This window comes from Suncus etruscus, chromosome 5 (genome assembly GCF_024139225.1).
Source record: "Suncus etruscus isolate mSunEtr1 chromosome 5, mSunEtr1.pri.cur, whole genome shotgun sequence".
In the NCBI taxonomy this organism is placed as follows: Eukaryota; Metazoa; Chordata; class Mammalia; order Eulipotyphla; family Soricidae; genus Suncus; species Suncus etruscus.
In genome coordinates, this window is record NC_064852.1 from 35,516,907 (window position 1) to 35,534,778 (window position 17,872).

Consider the following 17,872-nt stretch of genomic DNA (forward strand, 5'->3'; position numbering starts at 1 on the left):
AGAAAATTTTATAAAATATTGTTATTGTGAAAACACACAAAGTTATGTGTGGGTATACAAAGCTATTTAAGTTCATCAAACTTTTCCTTATACCTAATTTGCCAAATGTGACACTAAGAGCAGAAACACAAACTTACTCATGAAGACAAAAACGCCAGGATAAGAAACCCTGAATCTCTTAGGTCACGGGAATTCTCTTTATTCTCCAATACTTACTGTGCCTATGAAAAAAAAAAGTGGGTTAACACCAAACCCTGCCACTCCAGAACTCCTATTTTTTGTTTTGTTTTGTCTGTTTTTAATATTATTTTCCTTCTCTTTTTTCTTCCACTTTTTTCTTTCTTTTTCACTCGTGTGGATATTATTTGGTGATTTTATTTTTCTGGGTGCATTTTTCTTTTCTTTCTCTATTTTTTTGGTAGTTGCTACCAATTTTTTTCTTCTCTTTTCTTTATCCCTTTTATCTCCAAAGAATCACATAATTTGAATCATTCAGACTCATAAATTGGGGGTGTGGGAACAATGATACCAGGACCAGTCATATGAACATGTAGTAAAAATAAAAAATGATCAGACTTGAACACCAAACTCAAAGTCAATGACAACAGACTAGATACCCAATCTACAACAAGCTGTAAAGTGAGAGACCATTTACACTAGTATTCTGGGGGGGTAAAGGAGGGAGATATGGGATACATGCTGGGAACAGGGGTGGAGGGAGGACAATACTGGTGGTGGGAATGCCCTTCATTCATTGTCATTATGTACCATAAATAATTCTGTGAAAGACTTGTAATACACTTCGATCACAATAAAAATTTATTTAAAAAAAAAAGCCAGGCTAACAGGAAAAAAGAACAAAAGTGTGTATCTCCCCTATTTGATATTTATTTTTTATTCAAAATTGAATGTTTTATTTCTATAATTTTTCTGATATTTAAATGAATTGACTGATTATTTTAATGTATTAAATATATTTGATCAGTTTAATATACTATGTTAGTTGCATTCCGTGTCTATTTAATTGATTTATTTGTTCTCTAATATAGTTTTAGTCTTTTGGATATTTCAAATTTATCTTTTATGCCACATCATGCCTTTAGATGCAAAATTTCACAACTATTTATAAAAAAGATAAATTGCATATAAAGGTAAGATATGAAATATATTTATTGAACTAAATAATACTCACTGTGTAAAAGGGATTGTCAGTAAATGCAAAGAAATTAAATTTATGAGGATAATTTTGAAAATATATATGAGAAAGTGTAATATAAGAAAGCATAACAATATGCGGGTTAAGACATGGGTCAAATAAAAGAAGATGCTATATGGACTTATTATTTATAATGTATTCATCTATTTTTGTTTCAAACCATCAGGTAATTTAAATATGATGCTTTCTATAATATATCTAAGGCTAAAGGTCTAGGTTTGTAACTTTTAATCCCTAAAGAACAGTCTCCATGACCTTGCTACAGAAATGATTGTATAAACAAATGATACAATCACAATTTCCTTCTGCAAATATTGACTGATGAAACTGTAAAGTATTGGATTAACAAGATCCACATATTTTAGGAGGATGAAATGTAGACAGTAATGTAAAAGTAAGGTGAGTTTTTGAGCCAGAATAATTATTTTCCACCAAGTATTGACATATTTGAAATCTGATTATATAACTTGATCAGAATTTATATTGGTTTATTAAATAATTGTAAATGTTTTTAAATTGCTTTGGGTACAAACCCTGCTGTGTTTAGAACTTTATCCTGGCTCTTTGCTTAGGGTTAAATCCTTGCAGGGTTCATGGAACCATATTAGGCACTGGAAATTGAACCCTGGTCAGAAACTTGGAAATCACGCATCCTTCCCATTGTACTATTTCTCCAACCCATAATTGCATATGTCAATAATATGAAGAGATTAAAAGCCAAAAAGAAGAATTAGGTTCAATCCAAATAATGCTCATCCTGAGATAGCATGTATGCTTCTACAATTTATGTGCAGAGGTTTTTAGTACTCATAGAAAAACTCTAATCCTTCTTGTGCTCTCTACCAGCAGTGTCATTAAAACTGACCTCTACTTAAGATGTTATGAGGAAGTAATATTGATACAAGCATGAAAATACTTGATAGTGGCCACTCTGTAAATATGATTCTACAAAAGTTATAGATAGAGGAAAATATTTTGGGATGGGTGCCACAATTAGTGTGCTTAGGGTTTATTCCTGGTTCTGTGCTCAAATATCAATCCTGGTGGTGCTCAAGGGACTATATAAAATGTTGGGGATTAAACCAGGACTGCTGTGTTAATAAAAAGAGTAAGTAATTATGTTTAACTTAATATTTATGATCAATAGCATGATTATGTCAACAACATGGTGGGTTTTTTTTTTTCTTGTTTGTTGTTGGGTCATGCCTGGAACTGCCCACATTTTACTACTGGTTCTGTGCTCAGAGTTCACTCCCAGTGAAGGATGATAAAGATCAAATCTGGGCAAGCAGTGTACAAGGCAAACAACCAATTCACTGTTATCTCTCAGTTTCCTGACTTTTATGTCATTATTTTTTTGGGGGGGTCACACTCAGTAATGCTCAGTGGTTATTCCTGGCTCTACGCTCAGAAATCACCCCCAGCAGGCTCGGGGGACCATATGGGATGCCGGGATTTGAACCAGCGACCTTCCACATGCAAGGCAAATGCCTTACCACCGTGCTATCTCTCCAGCCCCAGTTCCCTGATTTTTAAATTTGTACTTTTGTACTGTTATTCCAGAGACGAGGTTCAGGGCCTCATACATGTAATGTATATATTTTACAACTGAGCTACTGTAAGACTGGCCATAAACAGTGAATGTTATTGTTGAGTAAATAGTTTGTTTAATCATAATTTTCTGTCTTTCCTGTCCTGTCATTTTCATACTTCCCTTTCTATTTCCTCACCATCACTCTCTGCCTTTCTTTAAATGTAGAAGTCACTATACTAAATCTGGTGTTGAGGACCAAGGATATTAGTGACATTCTAGATGCTTATATATTTGTATTCAGTATGTGTTTTGTAATCTGCAAAATTCACTAATGTTAACCAGCACTTATGGTCCAATTTTTGTATATAGATGTCCACTAAGCCCTGAAACACAATTTGAACTTTGTGACTTTCTAGCACTAAGAAGGAACTTAAGATGTATTACCAAAATCAATATCATTTTTTGTTGGTGGTTGGGAAGACAATACCCAGCTGTATTTACATTTTACTCTCAGTAATCACTCCTGATGAGCTTGAAGGACCATAAAGAATGAGAGGGAGTTCATTCAAGTTGGGTGAATGCAAGGCAAGCACCCTTCCGACTGTACTAATATTTCAGCCTCCAAAAATAGTTTCTATACTTGTACATTTAGACATTGACCAATCATTTTACACATTATTTCTTTGATTTATAATAGATACATCACATAATTTGCAAGGCATCTTTGACACCATATGTGGATGAATTCAACATTCAGTTTTTAAATACAGAGCTTTTAATTTGATTTGAATAGTTTCTAATAGCCAAGCCAGATCTTTGCATTTCTTTGTTGTGCTATATCAAATTCTGGACAATACAAAACATGCTAATTATTTCACTTAAAATGAATGTGATGAATGTTTCTGAAAATAGGGTTAACATACATTTCTTTTGTAAAAGAGAAAAAAAAGAAAAAAAGAAAAATCCTTTCTCTGGATATTTCTATTTTTTATACTTACATGTTGATTACAATGGGGAAAAAATCTCAGTATCAAATAACTGAGGGAATTAAAAAGCAGAATTTGTGACATATTTCTTTTCTTTATACAGCATATATTCTTTTCCCTGGCACTTCTTATTCACTTTGCCAAAGACATATTCTCTTGCTGAAGTATATTCTTCTCTGACTATTCTCTTTATTGTAGTTGCTTGTTTTCAGTTTGCCACAATGAGAAGTCATCATGCTGATTGGTAGGTATTACTTTGTTCATGAATAGGGTCACTGTGCGAGGAGCAGAGGACAAAGAGAATGCATCAACAAAAGGGGGGATGCTTTCTATGTATGTTTTTGTTTTCCTCAGCTGATTACTTTCAAAGCCTTGGAGCTCACATTATAACCTTTCGTTTAGGTATGTGTTTATGGTTCTGCATTGATTGAGACACTGCAGCATTTGGTTGATTTTTCTTCCAGCTAAGAAGGTAAAGTACAGCAGTATAATAGAATAGAATTAGAATTAGGCAGAATGCAAATTCTGTATATCAGGTCCATGGCCAAACAATAGCCCTTCTCTCTGGTTGTAGTTGATAACCTAGTGAAGGAAAGCTGCCTCATGATTGGATTAAACCTGTTATTTCACAGACACAAAAGGCCAAATTTAAACATAATTGTCTCTGAAACAAAGAGAGAATTTCTGAAAATAGCTAGAGAAAATGCACATTTCACCTAAAGCAGCTAGAAAGAGGAGAGGCTCTTAAAAGAGACTGCAGAGTCTTTAAAATGTACAACTCACAATGATTTATTCTTCAATCAATGATAAATTAATGATGTGAATTTTAGTCAAACAATGTAAATAATGCATCATAAGGAAAATAAAATTACAAAGGAATAGAGCTAGATCTCATAAGAAACTAAAGAACAAATATGATATGCATACAGAGTCACTTTTCCCAAAAATATTTTTTAATTCCTAATGGCAAAGCCTTGCTTTTTTTTTTTTAATAATATTAGTTCATTTAATTTACTCTACTATTGGTCAGCTGTATACTGATTAAAAAAAGATTGTCAAGTACCTGAAAAGTTGAGGTGTCATTGTTCTAGGCTCTCTTCACAAATGTAGTCTCTGCCTTTAAAGAATGTACAACCAAGCTAGGGATTGAGTAAGAATACAAAACTAAAATCTATAATTATTCTCTCAATTTGATAGAGGCCAATGTCATGAACGATATAATATAGTGAAGATAAGTGATTTTTGAGAGCCATTATCATATATTTATAGAGAGTGAAAAATAACTTGCAAATGAGTTTTAATGTATCTATAGCAAAAATTATACATATGTATTTTAATTGGCAATGACATTGTCCTATTTTAATAAAGAAAAAATAAGAGTGCAATCAAATAGTTTATGGCTAGTAATGATGCTTGGTTATATGGCATATAATCAGAAAATTAATGTTGGGAACTTGATAGCTGCTTTTAATATATCAAGTTAAAATAGGCAGTCTATGTTGAATATGCCAACAATTTTCAATTTTGTTGAAGTAGCACAGGTTCATAAGTTTATATACACATATTCATATTCTATTAGTTATAGAGATTGCAAATCAACATTTGTACATACTACCATTTGTCTGTTGTCAGTCTTGTATCACACAATTCAGACCTCTCATTCAATTGAATTTGTAGGAAAATATATCCATATTCAATTAAGGTTCTACTCTATATGGAAGATTTTAATTACCAGCAATTTCATTTCGTTAATCCAAGAGATTATTTTTTTCTTAAAAGTATGTTGGTATTGGGCCAGAGTGATAGTATAGGAGAAACAGCACTTACCTACATGTAGCCAACATGGATTGGATTTCTGACACCTCATTTGATCCCTAAACTCTCCAGAAATGTTCCATAAGTGCAGATCTAGGAGCAAGGCTTAACCACAGCCAGGTATGATTCAAGATTTTTCCCTTGTTCCCAAAAAATGTGTGTCTGTCATATAGGTTGATCTAAAAAAATACCTAATAGTATGCATGATGGGTTATGTTCAAATGATAAAACAATAAAGAAATTAAATTGAAGTCTCATTAAAAATAAAGCACTTTTCAAAATGTCATTGAAAAAGTTTGTAATTCATGTTAAGTTTGTTTACAAATTGAAAACAACGCTCCAAATAGTGAGCTAAGAAAGATTATCACTTGCAGTATATTTATAAATAAAAAAGCTAAATCATATAAAAGTATATGAACTCATGGCAAAAGTGAAGTTGTAATGTAGCAATGAGGTGTACATCATTATTTTTGAAGACTGAATTATCTGTTCTTCTCTTTCCTGGGAATCATTTTCCAGCCTTTGAAACTTGATGCATATCTCCTAAGTAATAGTTGTTGAAAATTAGGAACTTTCTGGGGATGTTCTTCATGGGCCATATATGACACACATACTGTTGATTTACAAGTCAAAACTTTTACTGATAAATTTAGATTTTAATTTTCTTTTTTTTTTTTTTTTTTTTTTTTTTTTTTTTTTTTTTTGTGGTTTTTGGGTCACACCCGGCAGCGCTCAGGGGCCATTTCTGGCTCCAGGCTCAGAAATTGCTCCTGGCAGGCACAGGGGACCATATGGGGTGCCGGGATTTGAACCGATGACCTCCTGCATGAAAGGCAAACGCCTTACCTCCATGCTATCTCTCCGGCCCCTAGATTTTAATTTTCTAGTTATATTAAAAATACCTGTTAGTATGTGATTTCTAGAGTTTAGGCTCATTTAATAATGAGTAGTATTGTGTTCTAAATAGTTGACTAATGTTAATAGTTATTATTTTGTAATTATTTCTTCTTTTTATTTAATTTTATTTTGGGCCATACCTGGTGACGCTCAAGGGTTACTTCTGGCTATGCACTCAGAAATTGCTCCTGGCTTGAGGGACCATATGTTACGCTGGGGGATTGAACCAAGGTCCGTCCTGGGTCAGCCGTGTGCAAGGCAAATGCCCTACCACTGCGCCATCACTCTGGCCCTCTTTATAATTATTTCTTATAAAAGTCAGTTCCAACTGTTCTCTCTAGAATTCTGAAACATTTCATTTCAAATTCAAATTTGACTTTTGTTTTCTAACTGACTGAAATTATGGAACAGATTGGGGATCCACTGGATAGATTTACAATGTTTAGTTTCAAACTATCAGGGATACTCTGTTGATCCAAATACCACAATATACCTAGTACTAGAGTGGGAATCAAATGAAATCTACAGTGATAACTATTAAATATTGTAGACTTTATACAGAGACATCTTATTATATAGAGAATAAAATTTGGAACTAGAACTTGCTTTGGTTGGAGCTGCATTATCTAGTAGAGTAAGAAAGAAAAGAGACATTAACCACAGTCATAATCAAGCAGTGCTCATTTTTCCTAATACCCATTTTAACAAAGACTTCTATTTTTAGGGATAAAGTATGAAATAATGGCTCTAAAAAATTAAGGACCCTAGAGGTTGAAAATTCTAGTTATCTAAGTCAATTGACTTTGATTTAGTTTGAAAACAATGGAGCAAATGCTTCCAAGATATGATATATATGTCATATATATCATATATATAATTATCTATTGTATTCAAGAGATAAACTAGTAATGTTGAGATGAGATTAGTAATATTTAGATAAAATTAATGTTTAGATTAGTAATGTTTAAATAAAAATCCTCCAATTTTTATTTTTCTCTTATTTTTAGCTTTATTTCTATTTCTACTTTTATGTGTGTTGATCTCATTCTTCCTTGCCATTGTAATTATGTAATAAGGATGATAAATATTATTAGTTTTAAATTTATAAGAGATAATGTTATAAAAATTATTTTATAGTAATCATTGTTATTATCACCAGAAAATGCTAATTTATTATTTATATTGCTATTTATCTCTTGGGTTCAATCATGTTATCCCTGAGTAAAGGCAAGGAGTAACATGATAGGATGTGTAATTATTTTACTAGACAGAAAGACTTAGGAAACACTGAAATCTTTAGTTTTGCAAGAACTTAAAGTAGTATTTCTAAGTAACTGAAATATTGGGCCAAAAATCATACCAGATATTTATTCCATGCACAAATTTATAAAGATACCCCCTCTTTTCATTAAATAGACAATATGTTCTTGAATTTAGCTTTTAGAATATATTGTTAACATTTATTTTGAAATGTTTCACTAGTTAATATTAAGACCACTCCCAATTTGATTATTTGCTGAAAAACTTAGGAGTCAAGTCTGTCTGAAGGCACACTGGAAACAATACGCACACACACACACACACACACACACACATATATATAGACAGAATTGAATATGATCACTGGCTAAGGTTGTTATATATGTTATATGTATGTATATATATATGTATATATAACAACTTAGCCAGTAATCATATTTCAATTCTGCCAATATTTTTTTTCTTTCAGCATGTTCACAAGAGATAGAGCATGATACGTATTCCTTTATCTACAATGTAACTGCTGCATTGCAGAAGGGTATTATTTTACATTGATCTCATTCTTCTGATTATTCTATAGATTATAATATAGTAAAATCTAGCAGGTAAAGCAACTAGCACAATTTCTAATAGGCTGTAAAGTTTACTAGATTGCTACAACTACTTTCCTGTTATTGAACTAAAAATTCTAAAAGCAGCTTATGCCCAAGCTCTTTTATATCTTGATATAAGTAGAATTCTTATAGATTTTTTCTTATAGAATTTTGAATTCTTTTTTTTCCCCCCTTTTTCTTTTGTTTTTGTTTTTGTATTTGGGTCACACCTGGCAAATGCCTTACCTCCATGCTATCTCTTCAGCCCCAGAATTTTGAATTCTTTCCATTAAATTTTGATCCATTTCTTTTTATCTTATGGTAAAAACATTTTATAATGTGTCCGTTTGCCATTTAATTTAAACCAAATACTTAAAAGTAAATGAGACACCAAGAATGCTTTAGTGGTGGAAATATATTTACAAATATGCTAATTATCAATGTATATTTACTAGCTCCCATCTTCATATAATATAATGATACTGAAGCCAGAGAGAGAGTACAGCTTGGAGAGTGTTTGCTTTACATGTAATTCCCAGCACCCTATATTGTCCCCTGAGTCCTCCAGGAAGGTCCCTAAACACAGAGCCAGGAAGAAGCTCTTAGCACTGCCATATGTGGTCCCAAAATAAAACAAATAACCAAAAGATAAATAAAATGTTCTCTATATTTCTTTATTCCACTGGAATATTTATTCTTTTTTCTTTACTTTTAAATTCTATGTGAATTAATTTTATTGTCTTTTATGAGAAAGCCTAAGATCCAGTTTCAATAAAATTTAAACTAGTTAAACATGTTTCTTACTTTAATTGTCACAATTATTTCTATTTTAGCATTTGAAATGCACTTACTCCAGACGACAAAGAAAAATTACTTTAAAAAATTAGAAAAGTTTAGAAAAACAAATATTGAAAGCTCAATGAGAAGGTAATCTTATTGCTGATTTCTATTTATATATAACTCTAAATATGATGATGATTTTCTAGCAATATTTTTAGTTAGACTAGAACATTAGAACTTTCTTCCATCATAATAAGAAGCAGTACTATTTTAGGATAATGCATCTGGAAAGAAACTAAAGAGGGTTTAAACTGCCTTACATGTTTGGTTATTTACATTAATGCTTTAATATAAAAACTGGGTATATAAAAACAGCCTTGCATGCGGCTGACCCAGGACGGACCTTTTGGTTTGATTCCCGGTGTCCCATATGGTCTCCCAAGCCAGGAGCGATTTCTGAGCCCATAGTCAGGCATAGCTTACCTCTGAACGTCAGTGGGTGTGGCCTCCAAACCAAAGAATGAATATTAAAAATAAATAAATAAATAATGGGTATTTTATAACAAAAATGCAAATAAAATTAAAAAATTAAAACCAGTACTTCATGGAAAGTACTTTTAAAAGATAGTTAACTCAATTATATAAAAATTATCGCTAATACATACTGGATACACTTAGAATATTGAGTTTATAAGAATTTGTATTGGGGCCATATTTTGAGAGGCTGGAGCGATAGCACGGCGGTAAGGGTCTTTGCTTTGCCCGCGGCCAATACAGGACAGACCTTGGCTCAATCCCAGGAGTCCCACCTTGGCTCAATCCCAGGAGTCCCATAAAGTCCCCGGTGCCAGGATCAATTTCTGAAGGCATAGCCAGGTGTATTCCCTGAGAGTCACAGGGTGTGGCTCAAAAAGAAAATAAAAAAGAATTTGTACTGTTTTGACAGTACTTATTAGGATGTCCCATTTTTGTTTTACTTATTGATGATATTTATGCCATGGATCTGAAACAATATTACCTTATCTCCCATTCTTAATTCAAAATCTTAGAGAACCTATAACATATTTTTATGACTAAATGTTTTATAAATGGTTAATGAATATTATTATAGCTTCTAGTTCATTATGCTGTGTATTTTACAACTTTCTGTACATTGGGTTCTCAGTAAATATTAATGTTAAATGTTTGTATTGAGTGCATGAACAAAACTTTTAGTCTAACAAATACATCTAGTTTTATATATTTAAAAATATCTGAAATGAGTGTCCAGTACTTAGTTTCTTCTCATAAATCCCTATGAATTTTCTTAGCAGCCAGTTTTGTAGTGATGTCATACTCTGTAAAACCACTTGGAATTAGTGCTAGTTTCTACATTCTGAATTTGCTTTGAGCAAATTTATCCAGTATGAACAGAGAAGCTACTTTTTATACATTTTATATAAATTTGGAAAATTTTCTTGTTAATACAACAGAGCTACTGTTATTAGATGTCTCTAGTACTGCTTAAGATTATACTTTTAAATGGCTTTTTCTCACAGAGGATAACCCACTGTTCAAACATTATGTTTATTATAATGCCACACTAATAGTTGCCTTTTTATATTTCTTTTCATTGCATCTTCGTTGTTACTGTTTTGCATCTGGAGGCTACTTGGTAATGGGTACATGCATATAACACAAAATATCATCAAATTCTGCTGTATAATCATAATTAAGTAAATGCAAACACTACGTTAGAAAGAACTTCTCTTGTACTATTCTGCTTTCACCTGAAATACGCAAACTGCCATTCACAAATTTGTTTACATTAAGGTCAAGACAGGAGAAACTTTATATTATTTTTAAAGGGAAAGCATAGCTAAAAAAGAGTCAGTACATGCAGTTAACACGTCATTCAGTTGGCTGCAAATTTATAAAAAATGTTAACTGTACTAAACTATCAAACATTAACTAATTTATTCAAATTCTGGCATATACACATGTATGTTTTAACTGTATATGCTTATTCATGTTGAGTTATTACCACTGGAAAGTGAGTAAAGTCACTTTCTTTTTTTTTTAAACAAATAATTTTTTTCTTTTTATTTATTTATTTATTTTTATTTTTTTGGTTTTTGGGTCACACTCGGCAGTGCTCAGGGGTTACTCCTGGCTGTCTGCTCAGAAATAGCTCCTGGCAGTCATGGGGGTCCATATGGGACACCGGGATTCGAACCAACCACCTTTGGTCCTGGATCAGCTGCTTGCAAGGCAAACGCAGCTGTGCTATCTCTCTGGACCCTAAAGTCACTTTCTTAAATGGAAATCTTTTTTTAAATTTTGATCAAAGTGGACTTTGAAATTATACTGACCTAGACAAGAAATTGTCTGACATTCTATATATCTGCAAAGAAAATAAAACAAAAATTGACTTACTTTTTTTAATAATAGAGATGTGTTCATCTTGTACTCTTCATATTGTACTCTTCATATTGATAGCAAAGTTTGAAACTAACTCAACATGTTAGATACATATTTAGATACAAACAAATAAAACTTGTAGTTTATTATCAACAAACTTCAAGTTAAATTTTTCTGATTATAAATTTAATTCCTACAGGATCCTCTTTTAATAGACACTTTATAGTATATATGTAACATGATATTATAAATCTGAAGATTTATTTTATTAACTTATATGTTATCTGTAAATAATCATCAATGGTATTTAGTGAGTAAATTATTCAAATAGACACAATGCTAAATAACTCTTGGTAATATAATATTGATTATGACCAAGTTCCTAATACAAAGAAAACAGGGCCGGAGAGATACCATGGAGGTAGGAAGTTTGCCTTGCATGCAAAAGAATGGTGATTCAAATCCCAGCATTCCATATGGTCCCCCGAGCATGCCAGGAGCAGTTTCTAAGCATAGAGCCCGGAGTAACCCCTGCACGCTGCTGGGTGTGACCCAAAAACCAAAACCAAACCAAACCAAAACAAAACCCAACCTAATATAAAGAAAACAAAATACAGTCTTGCAAGTGAACAAAATTATAGGTTATATCTATAGAGTTATTTTTATGCAAGTAACTCTAGAGTTTAAAGAAAACGGTGAATAGAAAAATGGAAAAGATGAAAGATTTGTATTTTAGACGAAAGAGAGAAGAAATTTTGAAGAACATGGATTGGTTCTTAGGAATTAAAAGAAACAATCAAAATAAGAACAAAAATGTTGTGGAATATATTGAATTACATATATTTTAGGTGATAACCTATAAATATTATATCTTATATTAATGCCTGAAATTTAGATAATAGGCTATTAAATATGTATGTAGTCAATAAGATATTTATTTGTCTATAGATAGTTATTAAGCACCATAAAGTGATATGATTATTTACTACTCAAATGCACAAGTTAGAAGTTTAAATATGGGTGAAGGGTGATGTACATTCTAAGATTGAAATTCAATCATGAACAACTTTGTAATTATGGTGTTTAAATAAAAGTTAAATAAATAAATAAATGTCTGTGGAAAGGAATAATAATGAAGTTCAGTGCTAAAGGTAATGCAATTCTATGTGAGTAATCATACAATAGTAAAAATGGGTCCTGTTATTTGTGATTTCTAGTTTTCAATGTACTTTAATAAAAAGATTACTAAAAAGTGAAATAAACTAAATAAAATAGTTAAGTCAAAATATACAAAATACCTATACAGAAAAATAATTATAGTATTTAAAGAAAAAAAATCTAGATAACAATGAGAAGATTTTGCCGATAGTTTATATCAATTGAACCACTTAATTGACATTGAGAAAGACTGAACAAATAGAAGATTCAAAATTAGCATTTCAAGTGATTTTAAAAGGTCACATCTCTTCTGGATGAGATGCCTTATACAATCAAAAATTTACTCATTTGAATAGTCAATCATACTAATTCACTTCTTGTTTGTTTGTTTTGCTTTTTGTCTTTTTTGTGGCTCACATCCTCTTGATGCTCAATGCTTTTTACTGACTGTGTGCTCTGGGCCCACTTCTTTCAGTGCTTTGAGAACTGGATTGCTGCATAATGACAAGTGCCTATCCTACTTACTATATTTCTGTACTATATTTTTTTTAGTGGCAACATATTAGTTTCATGAATGTCTGATTCACTTGACTAGGTTTGGCAGAAATTCAATCAAATTGAAAATATCTTGTATATTATAGTAATCTATATTTTATTAATGTATACAATTAATTCTATTAATATTTATATTTACAAAAAACAAGAAGAAAATCTTGTTTAGATGATTTAGATTTAGAATCTAAATATTCTTTAGATGGTTGTGAACTGAAAATCTACTTCTATGTAGAAAAATAAGAGGAAAATAGGGGCCTGAACGACAGTGCTGTAGTAGGGTATTTGCCTTGCACACGCTGACCCAGGACAGACCTTGGTGGTTTCACTCTTAAGTATCACCGAATGTGGCCCAAAAACGAGAGAGAGAGAGAGAGAGAGAGAGAGAGAGAGAGAGAGAGAGAGAGAGAGAGAGAGAGAGAGAGAGAGAGAGAAAGAGAGAGAGAGAGAGAGAAAGAGAGAGAGAGAGAGAGAGAGCGCTAGGGATCAAAACTGGGCTTCTTACATGCAAACCATTTTATTTATAAGTCCTTTTAGATATTTCCTAGTCTACTTTGAATAGGAAATAAGAGCCTAAAAGTTTTCTGCAAGATAATTGATGCTGATCATATTCTATATGTGTCTTTCTATACAAATGATATACAAATCAAATCTAATAAAAATTTATTCATTTTCACTATTCCAGTATCTGACTTTACTTATTTCACTATCTGACTTTTGTGATCACGGTACTTTGTTCCAAAAATCGTTTACTTCCTCTTCTAAAGTAGTTAACATATTCTTTCTAATTTTGTTAATTTTCATTTTTTGTTTGCTTGCTTTATTTTTAGCAGCCTTTCCATCATGTGGCAGTACTGTTGATTACTTGCTTTTTATGTGATCTGACATTATCAAAGTATTCTCTACTTTTAAAATTTGTCTATTTTGTAAATTAGAATTTCTAAAGTTTTATCCCAAATTGAAAATTTAAATAAATTTTATAGATGTTTTATTATCATAGAGATGTCCGTTAAGGTATTTTTTAAACATTTCAAAATAAACTTTAATTTAAAATGCTCCTAATCTCTTTCCTGATCTATTATTACACTATGTTTGGCTTTAATGTGTCAATTGTTCAGGTTAAAAACTTTGGCATCATTCATACTACTTTTATCTCCTCTCTTCTTTGTCTTTTATTAGAAGTGGATCTGTGATAAAGTATGACCTAAACTGAATTAGAGACTATCATGCTTTATTGGACCTAATTTCTGGTATAAAGAACAACAGTTGTCCCTTCAAAACTTCCAAAAATTCTTTTTGCCCCAGTATCTCTTCTACATATCTTAGCAAGAGTACTATCACGATTTAATTAAAAATAACCATTGTGATTTTGTCTGTATATGGTTCAAGTTCCTGCTAAGTTTCTGTTCTTGTCATCACTCTTTACATTGATTGGACTACTGTAAACACATCCATCATGCTCATTGTTTACCCTAAAACACTGCAGGCAATTCGAGTACTTAACACTCTTTCCCATGTTGTCTCACTATTTCTTCCTTAGATTCTGTATAAGTTTTCCTTAACAAAGAAAAAATTCCCAACTACTTCATATCTCTCCTACTGTATCCTTCAATATATCTTTGTATTAAATTATTACTATCTTGTGGATCTCACAAACTTATTTCTTCCAGTAGCAAGTAAATTCCACTAGAATGTACTTCGTTTTGATTTTTTAATTCTTTAATATCTTTATTTAAGCAACACGATAACAAGCATGTTTGTAGTTGGATAGTTGATTATTTTTTACTATTTTGTTCCACCACCTACAATGGTGAACTTAAAAAAAAATAAAACCAAATACTGAAAACAAATGTAAACCCACTTTTTGAAAAAAGAATGAATAACAATAACTTAAAACAAACATTATTAGGTTTATATATCTTTATCCTTTAACCAGATTAGTCTCATCTGCCAATCTATTTTTATTCTAAAAATGTAAATGTGATGAGAAGAACATGGATAACTTAATTTGTGATCTGAAAGAATAGTGATACGATCTAGAATTAGCATATTCTACCTTACTTGTTGGGGTACAAGCTTCATGGGGTAAAAGCTCACAAAGACAGAGCTCCAGAGATGATTAATGTGCCTCACCTGTAACTCACTACCAGCCATTTCTCATAGCTCTGGTAAGCAACTTTGCTGACTCTCAGGAATTATCACAGTAAGTAATAAATCACAAAAGTAATTAAAATACCCTGTTAGGGTTGTGTAGATTTGTTCTATTCAACCCCATATCCAGTTGTCCGGGAGAAATTATTGGCTCAGATTTAGGGTCAGAAAACACTACAAAGTCACCCCGATGAAGTATTGTAATATGTTATTTCATTTTTTCTTATTTTTGTTTTATGTATGATTTTATGTACAAGAGCTTGACCTTGACAAAGAATTACATCGATAATGGTAAGCATAAAATTACTAAGAAATCATCTACTCTCTGGAGTTGTAAACCTATCTTCTCATAACAAAAATAAAACTTGATCTGATCATTAGACTTCTTACAATGGACCTCATATGCACAAGTAAGTAGGAAGTTGGGTGAAAAACATATCAGTGTGAATTTCTTCCAACTCAGTGATGCTGACTAGTAGGAAGACTAGAAAGATTACCAGAATTTCAAAAGAGGAGCAAAGCACTTCAAGTCTTTACCTTATATTTCTTTTTGCTTTCTACCTCTTCCCCACATCAACACAGTATAATGGTAAAAACCATACATCCGACTTCCATCATCAAACCAGAACAAATCCTTTTCTGGGAGAACATACCTGTTTTAAGTAGTCTTACACCTTGATGCACTTTTATGAACTGTTTTGTTGCTATTGTTCCAATTTATACATGTCCTATCAGATTTATCCTTGCATTTGTGGCTGGAACAGGGTTACTTAGAAATAGAAGGGAAAAAAGAAAAATTGAGGAAAAATTCATTATATAACCCTGGAATCTTAAATGTAGAAAAAAGGACTTTGTTTTTGTTGATAGGGGGTCACATAGCATTGTTCTCAGGACTCAGTACTCAGGGATCACTCCTGATGAAGCTTGAGGGAACACATGAGGTCATTCCTGGTCAGGCTTGGTGTATCATATTGGGTGCTAGAGATTGAACCCAGGTTAGCTTTGTGCAAGACAAATGTCTTACCCACTGTACTATTGCTCTGTCCCCATAGAAATATGTATATTTCAATATATATTCAAATATATATATATATATATATATATATATATATATCTTGTTCTGAAACTTCACTAGACTATTCTAGTTTCAATCTCTGCACTTCAATCTTCATTGACCTCATGGTATTTTTTAGAACTATAATGCCTGGAATTAAAATGTTTTAATTATAATTCCTCTCCTGACCTTGAGAAAATTACTAGGCATAGACATATTGATCAAATGCTTTCCCTATATTATATCTATATTTGTTTTTTCTATCCTCCTAAAAATTGAGAAAAAATAGAGGAAATATTTTATCATTTTAGATTCTTGTTTTAATAATTGTAAAATGTGTCACTGAATAAGAAATAAGTAAAAAGCTCTTTGGGATGCTGACGAAAAGTGCTGCATTTAGAGGAAGTACCATGTCATTATAATTTTTCCCTGCAAAGCATTCTGTTGGCACAAAACACTCCTAAGACTTTAGTAAAAGTGCTTGCTATTTTTATACCCATCCCCCAAAATATCTTAGGTACTGTAAATGACCTCATCTTTTTCTCTTTTTTTCTAGTTTATTTCATGTTTTCCTTAGAATTAGCATTATAAGAAATTTTAGCTAGGTAGCAATTTAATAATTATAATCTCAGGATGCAAAAATAAAATGAAAAATTATCGTAAGTTAAAAAAGATTCAAAGTGAGAGGTAAGTGCTTGAGATAAAATTTTAGTTGTGTTGCCATGTATTATTTATGTTGGGAAAAAAATCAAGGGTCTAGAAAAAATGAGAGAGTCTTATTACATATTTATATACTGAGCTATTGTATGCTCTCTTTAAGTATGCATTTAATAACACAATTAATTTTTAACATGTAAGTAAAAGTAAAATTTGTAGAAGTAGCTGGAAACATCTAAAGTAAAATAGTTGATAAGGCATATGTATTTCTGTCCTAAGAAAACAGTCAGGAAATTTCATCTCTCCACCTTGGATCATTTTCTTTCCTTTCTTTTTTTTTTTAATCTTGGGGTCATACTCGATGGCACTCAGAGGTTACTTCTGGCTCTGAACTCAGAAATCCCTCCTGGCAGGTTCAAGGGACCATGTGGGATGCCGACTAGGGATCTAATCTGAGACAGGAAAACAACCTACCTGCTGTGCATCTTTCCAGCCCCCAAATCATTTTATTTTCTGAGTCTGCAGGTCAAGTTCTGAGTTGGCATGAAGAAAACAATTTCTGAACTGAGTTGCCCATCTATTTATTGTAAACAATTAGTTTTAGGCTATAACCATGTGCCCACTAGAAGAGGTAAATTGTGAAATGAACATTAGTACTCTGTTTATTTGTCCCACAGCAGGATCTTTTTCTAAAAAAACAGGACATGTAAAATTCTTTTGGTTTTAGAGGATTTGGCCTGACAAAGGCAATGAAGAAAACTGAATTAGGCCTCTTAGGACATTAAATGGAAGAGGAGGAAAAAAAAAATAAAGATGTTA